The sequence below is a fragment of the Arachis duranensis genome, chromosome 1 (assembly GCF_000817695.3).
Source record: "Arachis duranensis cultivar V14167 chromosome 1, aradu.V14167.gnm2.J7QH, whole genome shotgun sequence".
In the NCBI taxonomy this organism is placed as follows: domain Eukaryota; kingdom Viridiplantae; phylum Streptophyta; class Magnoliopsida; order Fabales; family Fabaceae; genus Arachis; species Arachis duranensis.
In genome coordinates, this window is record NC_029772.3 from 86057137 (window position 1) to 86066116 (window position 8980).

Here is an 8980-nt window from a genome sequence, read left to right on the forward strand (position 1 = left end):
AGTTCTCTATAAGTAGGACCTTTTACTATTGTATTGAGATATCTGGGTAGTTATCCTTGTTCTGATGCTATCTTAGATCATGGGGAGGCTGGCCATTCGGCCATGGCTAGACCTTGTTCTTATGTATTTTCAACGGTGGAGTTTCTACACACCATAGATTAAGGTGTGGAGCTCTGCTGAGAACCGACAGATGATTAGCCGTGCTGTGACAGAGCATAGGAACGTTTTCACTGAGAGGATGGGATGTAGCCATTGACAACAGTGATGCCCTACATACAGCTTGCCATGGAAAGGAGTAAGAAGGATTGGATGAAGACAGTAGGAAAGCAGAGAGACGGAAGGGACAAGCATCTTCATATGCTTATCTGAAATTCCCACCAATGAATTACATAAGTATCTCTATCTTTACCTTTATGTTTTATTCGTATATCATCATTCATATCCATTTGAGTCTGCCTGACTAAGATTTACAAGGTGACCATAGCTTGCTTCATACCAACAATCTCTGTGGGATCGACCCTTACTCGCTTAAGGTTTATTACTTGGACGACCCAGTACACTTGCTGGTTAGTTGTGCGAAGTTGTAGTGATCACAATTTCGTGCACCAGGAGGTCACCGGCGTCACCGTTGGTGGATTTGGTGAAAATTTTCGGACACTATCACTTAGTTATCTTATTTTGCTTTATTTTGCACTCTTTTGGGATTATTGTATATATTTGCTATTGTGGATACTTTTATCTTAGTTGTTGCACTCTTTTACCTTAGTATCGCATTTTGCACCTTAGATTGGATACATTACATATTTCGGTTGGATTTTCTTTTGAGCTTATGGTTGTGATTAGAAAAATATTATGGATTGTTGAGACCTAGTTAACCCTTTTTGCACAAGAAATTGGTTTTGATTGGAAAAAGGGATTAACTAAGAATTTGTAGAATTTCTCAATCACAACATTGCATTAATAAGCTTAGTTAAAAATGATGAAATTTTCCAAGGAATTTACCTATAGGGCACCACCCCAAGTGAGATTTGAGCCTATTGATGTGGTTACATCTTATAACCAGTTGTTTCCCTTCTTGTGTGTTATTGTTCTTTTCCTATGATTGTGATCCTTGATTTTTCCTAATTCTATATATCCACTTATTCCTTGTATTCATGCATTTATATGATTGAGGCCATTATTTCATTAGCTCACTTACCCAAATAGCCTACCTTTTACTCTCCATTGTTAACCAACTTTGAGCCTATGCTTAACCCAATTGTTCTTTATTTTAGCACTTTACAAGCCTAAAGCGAAAATAATAAAAGTCCTTTGTTTGGATCTTTGATTAGCTTAGGCAAGTGAGAGTGTTTGTTATTCAAGTTTGGTGAGATTTGGGAACATTGGTGGGGATAAAAGGAGTGTTTTTGTTTTTTTTTTGTAAATATTGGGAATTGGGTACATACTCATGTATTAATCAAATGTTAAACCTTATGCATTGATGTTCTTGTATATTGCTTGAAAGAAAGAAAGAAATACGAGAAAAACAAAAGAAAAAGTGGAAAAAGAAAAGAAAAGAAAAGAAAAATATAGAAAAATAAAGAAAAAAGAAGAAAAAAATAAGAAGGGGACAAAATGACCCAAAGTGTAGCTCAATAAAAGATCAATGCATAAGTGTTGTGAAATGGAATGAAAGTGCATGAGTATGTGAAAAGTGAAAGATGGGTAGTTAGGTTAGCTTTGAATTTGTATAGGTCATTACATAGGCTAGGTGGGAAAGTTTAAGCTCATCAAATATTCAAATTCTAGTCCACTTAACCATATGTGATCCTACCTTGACCCTAGCCCCATTACAACCTTGAAAAAGAACTCATGATATTTGTATGCATGCATTGAATGATTGTTGATTGTTAGATGAAGAACAAATTTTGGAAAGCATGATTAGGGGAGAATTGAGTGGATCAACTCTTAAACACCGAGCGACTATACCCATACGGTGAGGGTTCGATTGCTCAATTACATGTACTCACCACTATCATCTACATTCTTGGAAGTTGTAATTCCTTTTGATAGTTCAATACAATTGTGGGTTGGATTTGATTCCCATTCCTCTAGCCCTTGTGCTTGCATATATTCCCTTGGGAGTTGATTTATTTTGACCAAGAATTTGCATTCATATAAGATAGTTGCATTTAGATAGTTTTGCATATAGTTTAGTTGCATTGAATAAATGTCATTCCCCTTGTTCCATTCTTGTTTTAGCATGAGGACATGCTAAGGTTCAAGTGTGGGGATGTTGATAAACCCCGTTTTTAGGGTTTATCTTGTGTTGAATTTAGAGCATTTTAGTAACCTTTTCTCACATTTATTCAATGAATTAGCACAGTTTTGTGATTGTCTCCTTAGGTGTACTTAGATGTGAAAACATACTTTTTAGACCTTTAACTTGATGATTTTAATCTCTCTTTGATTCAATTAGATGCCTTGATGTGTTTATTAGTGATTTCAGATTGAATAGGGCTAGGAATGGACCAAAGGAGTGAAGAGAAAAGCATACAAAGTGGAGAAATCATGAAAAGCCAAAGATTTAGAGAACGCCATGGACGCGCGCGCGCACTGTACGCTTCCGCGCGGATTGAGAAAATCTCCATGGGCGCGCACGCGCACTGTGTGCATACGTGCCGAAAGCCACACGTGATTCTTTTAGTAAAACTCGTGCTTGGCGATTTTAGAGGGCTTTTGACCCCATTTGGAGCTGAGTTTTTGGCGGGAAAAGATAAAAGGAACCAAGGATTGAAGGGAAAGGCATCATTCACTCATCTTAGATCATACATTACACTTGAGATCTAGTTTTAGTTTAGTTTTTAGAGAGAGAAGCTCCCACTTCTCTCTAGAATTAGGTTTAGGATTAGGTTTAATTCATCCTTAGATCTAGATTTAATTCTTGCTTTGATTTACTTTTTCTCTATCAATTCTTGCTCCTCTACTCTTCCTCTATTTAGTTTTGTGCTTTAATTCTTGTAATTCTCATACTTTGTTGTGGATCTACTTTTGTTCCTTTATTTATCTTTTAATGCAATTTGAGGTAATTCATGTTAATTGTGATTTCCTTGATTGTTGTTGTTGATTCCTTGCATTTAATTGTTGTTAGAATCCATTATTGTTATTGAATCACTATGCTTTCCTTTTGTGCCTTCCAAGTGTTTGATGAAATGCTTGGAAGGATTTTAGAGTAGAGTTTTATGTTCTTGGCTTGGGAAGGTAACTTAGGAATTCTTGAGTTACTAATGTCCAAGTGATTGATGATTGATAGCCATTAACTCTAGTCCTCACTAATTCAATTAGTGGAAAGCTAGGACTTATGGACTTGGATTGATATAGCTCACCTGACTTTCCTTTACTACTAGCTAGAGGATAACTTAGTGGCATTGATCCTTGCAATTATCATGTTGTGGTTGGTAATAAGGATAGAGATCCTTGATCACCAATCCTTGCCAAGACCATTTCATCATTTGAATTCCGTGTCATTTACTTTTCTTGTTTCTTACTCCAAAACCCCAAAATATACAAATCCATAACCAATAACAAGAACACTACCCTGCAATTCCTTTGAGAGATGACCCGAGATTTCAATACTTCGGTTTATAGATTTTAGGGGTTTGTACTTGTGACAAACAAATTTTTGTATGAAAGGATTATTGTTGGTTTGGAAACTATACTTTACAATGAGATTTCATTAGTGAAATTCTAAACCGTCAGAAATCCAATCATCAAAATGGCGCCGTTGCCAGGAATTTGCAATGGTGTTATGTTATTGGTTATTGTATATATGTGAATATTGTGAATATGTTTGTCTTTTTGCTTGTTTTCTAGTTTTGTTAGTTTATTTTGTTTTTCCACTATGAATTCTCACTTTGGCTATGGGTTTTGCTCAAATTATGTTGTAGGAAATGTGGACTTTAATGTCTATAATGGTTCCTTTTGTGGCAATTAACCACCACCATATGCCTGTGATGCTTATCCTCAACATGACCACCAACCATGCTCACAAGCCCATTCCTACCAAGTTCCTTTATGTAACCCATATCCAATGTATGACCAATCACCCATACCACATCCTTGTGGCCATTATGAGTTAGAACCACCACAATTCCATCATGATTACTATCAAGAACCACCTCAATACATACTGTTCATACATCGGTTCGAGCTGTAACGAACTGGGTTGGCCGACTTCTTAGAAGGTTGGCCCATGACTGACCTCTTGGAAGGTTGGCCCATTACCGACCTCTTCTCAAAGAGGTCGGCCAAATCGCCATAGGAGCCTAAAGCAGGTCCAAATAAAGGAGCACATCCCAAAAATCTAAAGGCGATCAGAGCCTAGAAAGATAAGGCGGATCCCTAAAGGATAAGATGACTTCACTCAATGATAAGATAAGATAAATATCTTATCTCCAGAAAGGTCACTCCTCACCATTATAAATACACTGGAGCACTTAGGTATAACTCATACTCTTATTCTACTAAAAACCTGCTTAATACCCTTGCTAACTTAAGCATCGGAGTCCCTTGTAGGTACCACCACCCTCCGGTGACGAAGGATCAACACCATCATCAAGTCCAGCAAGTCGGGCACATCAGCTTCGACCCGTACAGAAGGTCTCATCCAAGATCGACCTACAGTTTCAGGTAACTCTCGGAACATTGGCGCTATTACTGGGGAATATGGAAGTCATCCCATCACCATGGTGGACGATCATGACAATGATAACAACTCTGGTTTGGTGGACAGAATACCAAACAAAAACACGGACACCACCTCCAAAGATACACCTCAAAACGGGGGAGATAAGCAACCTCCAAACATAGAAATCATAGAAGCATTACAAGCTCAACAAAATCGCCTCCAACAACTCGAAAAAGAAGCCGAGAACTAGAGGATAAGCTCTTAAAGCTCGAAGCCGATCTCAAAACCAAGACCGCTCGATCCAGTCATGAAGATAGCCCCCACAAAGATAAAGACCCATTCACCAAAGAGATCATGAAAGCTAAAGTCCCAAAGGACTTCAAAGCTCCTAACATGACCCCGTCCGACGGCACATCGGATCCAAGCCATCACCTCAGCAAATTCAGAAGCAGAATGTATCTCACTGACGCGTCGGACGCCATTCAATGCAAAGCCTTCCCGACTACCCTAACGAAGATAACACTAAAGTGGTTCGACAATTTGCCTCCAAGATCCATCACAAGTTTTGATGACCTTGCTAAAAAGTTCCTTGCCAGGTTCTCCATCCAGAAGGATAAAGCCAAACACGCTCCAAGCTTGCTGTCAATTAAACAAGGAGATCATGAAAGCCTTCACAGCTACATAGAAAGATTCCACAAAGCATGCATTGACATACAAAGTCTTCCAACAGAAGCTGCCATCATGGGACTCATCAATGGCCTAAGAGAAGGACCTTTCAGCCACTCAATATCCAAGAAGTACCCAACATCCCTAATCAAGGATCAAGAAAGGACGGAAAAATATATCAATATGGAGGAAAACTCCCGATTGGGAGATAGCTCAAAAACCGGATTCTCCTAACCCACCACGGGACAAGGATAAAGAGTCCAAGAAAAAAGAAGATCAACCCGGTGAGAAGCCTAGAAAATACCATAATTACACCCACCCCTTCGGGTGTCTCTTGTGGATGTCTACCGAGAAATATGCAATACTGAGAAGATCCCACCACCTCGCCCAATCAAAAATAAAAGAGGGAGAAGTCAGTCAGAGTATTGCGAATACCACCGAATCTACGGATATTCTACCAAAAAGTTCTTCGACCTAATGAATGTCATAGAAAGATTGACACGAGAAGGGCAACCAAATCAGTTCTTAGCCAATAAAGTAGATAAACCGAGAAAAAGAAGAAGCGACGAAGAGGTCGGGCGAGTTGAACGTCCACCTCGCACCGAAGAGGTCGAACGAGTTGAAACATCCACCTCACACCGAAGAGGTCAAACGAGTTGAAGGTCCACCTCACACCAAAGAAGTCGGACGAGTTGAACGTCCACACACCAAATAGGTCGGATGAGTTGAACGTGTCACACCAAAGTTGAACGTCCACCTCACACCCATGAGAGACATGTTCATGAAGGATTCACAGGAGGAAGGATCTCTAAATCATCTCGCAAAAGACACCTCAAAGAGGGATATTATGGAAGGGAGAGAGGTTTGAATAAGACAACGGGGTGCAAACAAGCCTTTCGAGATTTCAGAATTCTTGGGGCAACCACCCATTCTTATCCGACCAAGGGAAAGTGAAGAACTCATATTATACCTCGCAGTGGGAAGTCGGGCAATAGCCTCATCACTAGTTAGAGGAGAAGAAAGTGGGCAACAACCCGTTTACTTCATCAGTAAAGCTCTACATGAGGCCGAACCAAACTATCAAAAGATAGAAAAAGTTTACCTACGCCCCCATACTCACCTCTCGACGAATCCACCCATACTTTCAAGATCACACTACCAGAGTTTGGACTAACCAGCACATAAAAGGCATCCTACAGAAAATAGACTTAGATGGAAGAATCCTACAGTGGGCAGTTGAATTATCCGAATGCGATCTTCAATATGAAACTCAGACAGCCATCAAATCACAGTATCTGGCCGACTTCATTACAGAGTACACTGACACCCCGGGAACTCCCACAAAATGGAATCTCTACATGGACTACTCTTCAAACAAAACCGGGAGTGGTGCAGGTGTAATTATAGAAACCAATCAGGGAACCCAAATCGAGCTAAGCAACTAAGCTAAATACGAGGCACTACTGGTTGGTTTAAGGCTGCCTAAGAAGGTAAGAGCTTACCGTGTCCAGTGATTCACAAGTAGTCACCTCACAAATAGAAGGTAGCTACCAAGCTAAGTATCCCACCATGAAAAAATACCTCGGGTAATTTGGGGGACCGTGGACAAAACCAGAGAACAGCTTGGGTAATTCAGGAGACCCTGGACAAAACCAGGGAACAGCTCGGGTAATTCGAGGGACCCTGGAGAAAACCAGAGAACAGCTGATAAACCACTATTTTATGGTTTATATTGTGTTTATTTGAGTGGTTTTTATCAAATTCTTGCCCACTTATTCATATGATTTGCATGATTTTACAATTCTTTCCTAGTTTAGTTCTCTGGTTGAAAACTTGCATCCTAGAGATATTTTAATTACGTATTTTAATTTCCCTTTATACCATTCAATGCTGTGATCCGTGTGATTAAGTGTTTCAGGCTTCATAGGGCAGGAATGGCTTAGACAATGGAGAGGAAGCTTGCAAAAAGGGAAGGAGCACAAGAAATGTAGGAGACAACCAGCGAACAGTGATGCGCACGCATGACTGACGCGTGCGCGCGATTTGGATAAAATCACAGCGACGCGTACGCGTTCCTGACACATACGCGTTCCTGACGCGTACACGTGGATTGGAGTTTGCGCAAATGATGCGAGCGCGTGCCTGACGCGCACACGTGGTGAGGAAAATCGTTAAACGATGCGTACGCGTGACTGACGCGTATGCGTGACATGTGAGATCTGTAGAAAATTCAAGAAATGCTGGAGATGATTTTGGGCCGCATTTTGACCCAGATTTCGGCCCAGAAACACAAATTAAAGTCAGGGAACATGCAGAGACTCAAGGGATGAGATCAGACACATAATTTTAGGTGAGATGTACTTTTAGAGAGAGAGAGGTTCTCTCATCTCTCTTAGGATTAGGATTAGGATTTCATCTTCTTCAATCACAAGTTCAATGTTCCTTTTACTTTTTTTCTCAATTTGGTTTATGAACTCCTTATGTTTGAATTGATTTTCTTTTATTAATGCAATTTGAGGTATTTTCAGATATATGATTTTTATATAGCTTTCTACATTCTTGGCTTTGGTTGATTAATTGGTAACTATTGAGTTGTCAAACTCATTGTGATTGATAATTGATATCCTTGCTGATTGATTTAGATTCCTATAACTCTAGTCTTTCCTGTGGAGTTGACTAGGACTTTAGGTGTTAATTTAATTTAACCACTTAACTTAGTGGGAGCAAAAATACAATTTTCATCACCATTGATAAGGATAACTAGGATAGGACTTCTAATTTTCATACCTTGCCAAGAGTTTTATTAATTATTAATTTATTTTTCTTGTCCATTAAATTACTTGTTCAACCCTTTTGAAAATCCCAAAATATACCTTTGCATAACCAATAATAAGAACACCTCCCTACAATTCCTTGAGAAGACGACCCGAGGTTTAAATACTTCGATTATCAATTTTATCAGGGGTTTGTTACTTGTGACAACCAAACGTTTGTACGAAAGGATTTTCTGTTGGTTTAGAAGCTGTACTTACAACGCGATTATATATTTGTGAAATTATTTTCAAAATCTTATCTTATCTTTTTTTCAAAAATCATATCTTTTTCAAAATATTTTTTTTGTTAGTTTTTGTTTTTATTTTCTCTTACTACAATGAACTCTCACCCCTTTGGCTATGAGTCTGGTTACAATTATGTTGCAGGAAGCAGAGATTATAATGACAACATGCACCAAGGATGGAACAATCAAAGATGGGAGGAGTGATGAGCGGATAATTTATACGCTTTTTGGCATTGTTTTTAGGTAGTTTTTAGTAAGTTCAAGCTACTTTTAGGGATGTTTTCATTAGTTTTTATGTTAAATTCACACTTCTGGACTTTACTATGAGTTTGTGTGTTTTTCTATGATTTCAGGTAATTTCTGGCTGAAATTGAGGGACTTGAGCAAAACTCTGAAAAAGGCTGACAAAAGGACTGCTGATGTTGTTGGAATCTGACTTCCCTGCACTCGAAATGGATTTTTTGGAGCTACAGAACTCCAAATGGCGCGCTCTCAACGGCTTTGGAGACATCCAGAGCTTTCCAGAAATATATAATAGTCCATACTTTATTCGAAGAAAGACGACGTAACTTGGCGTTGAACGCCAAGTA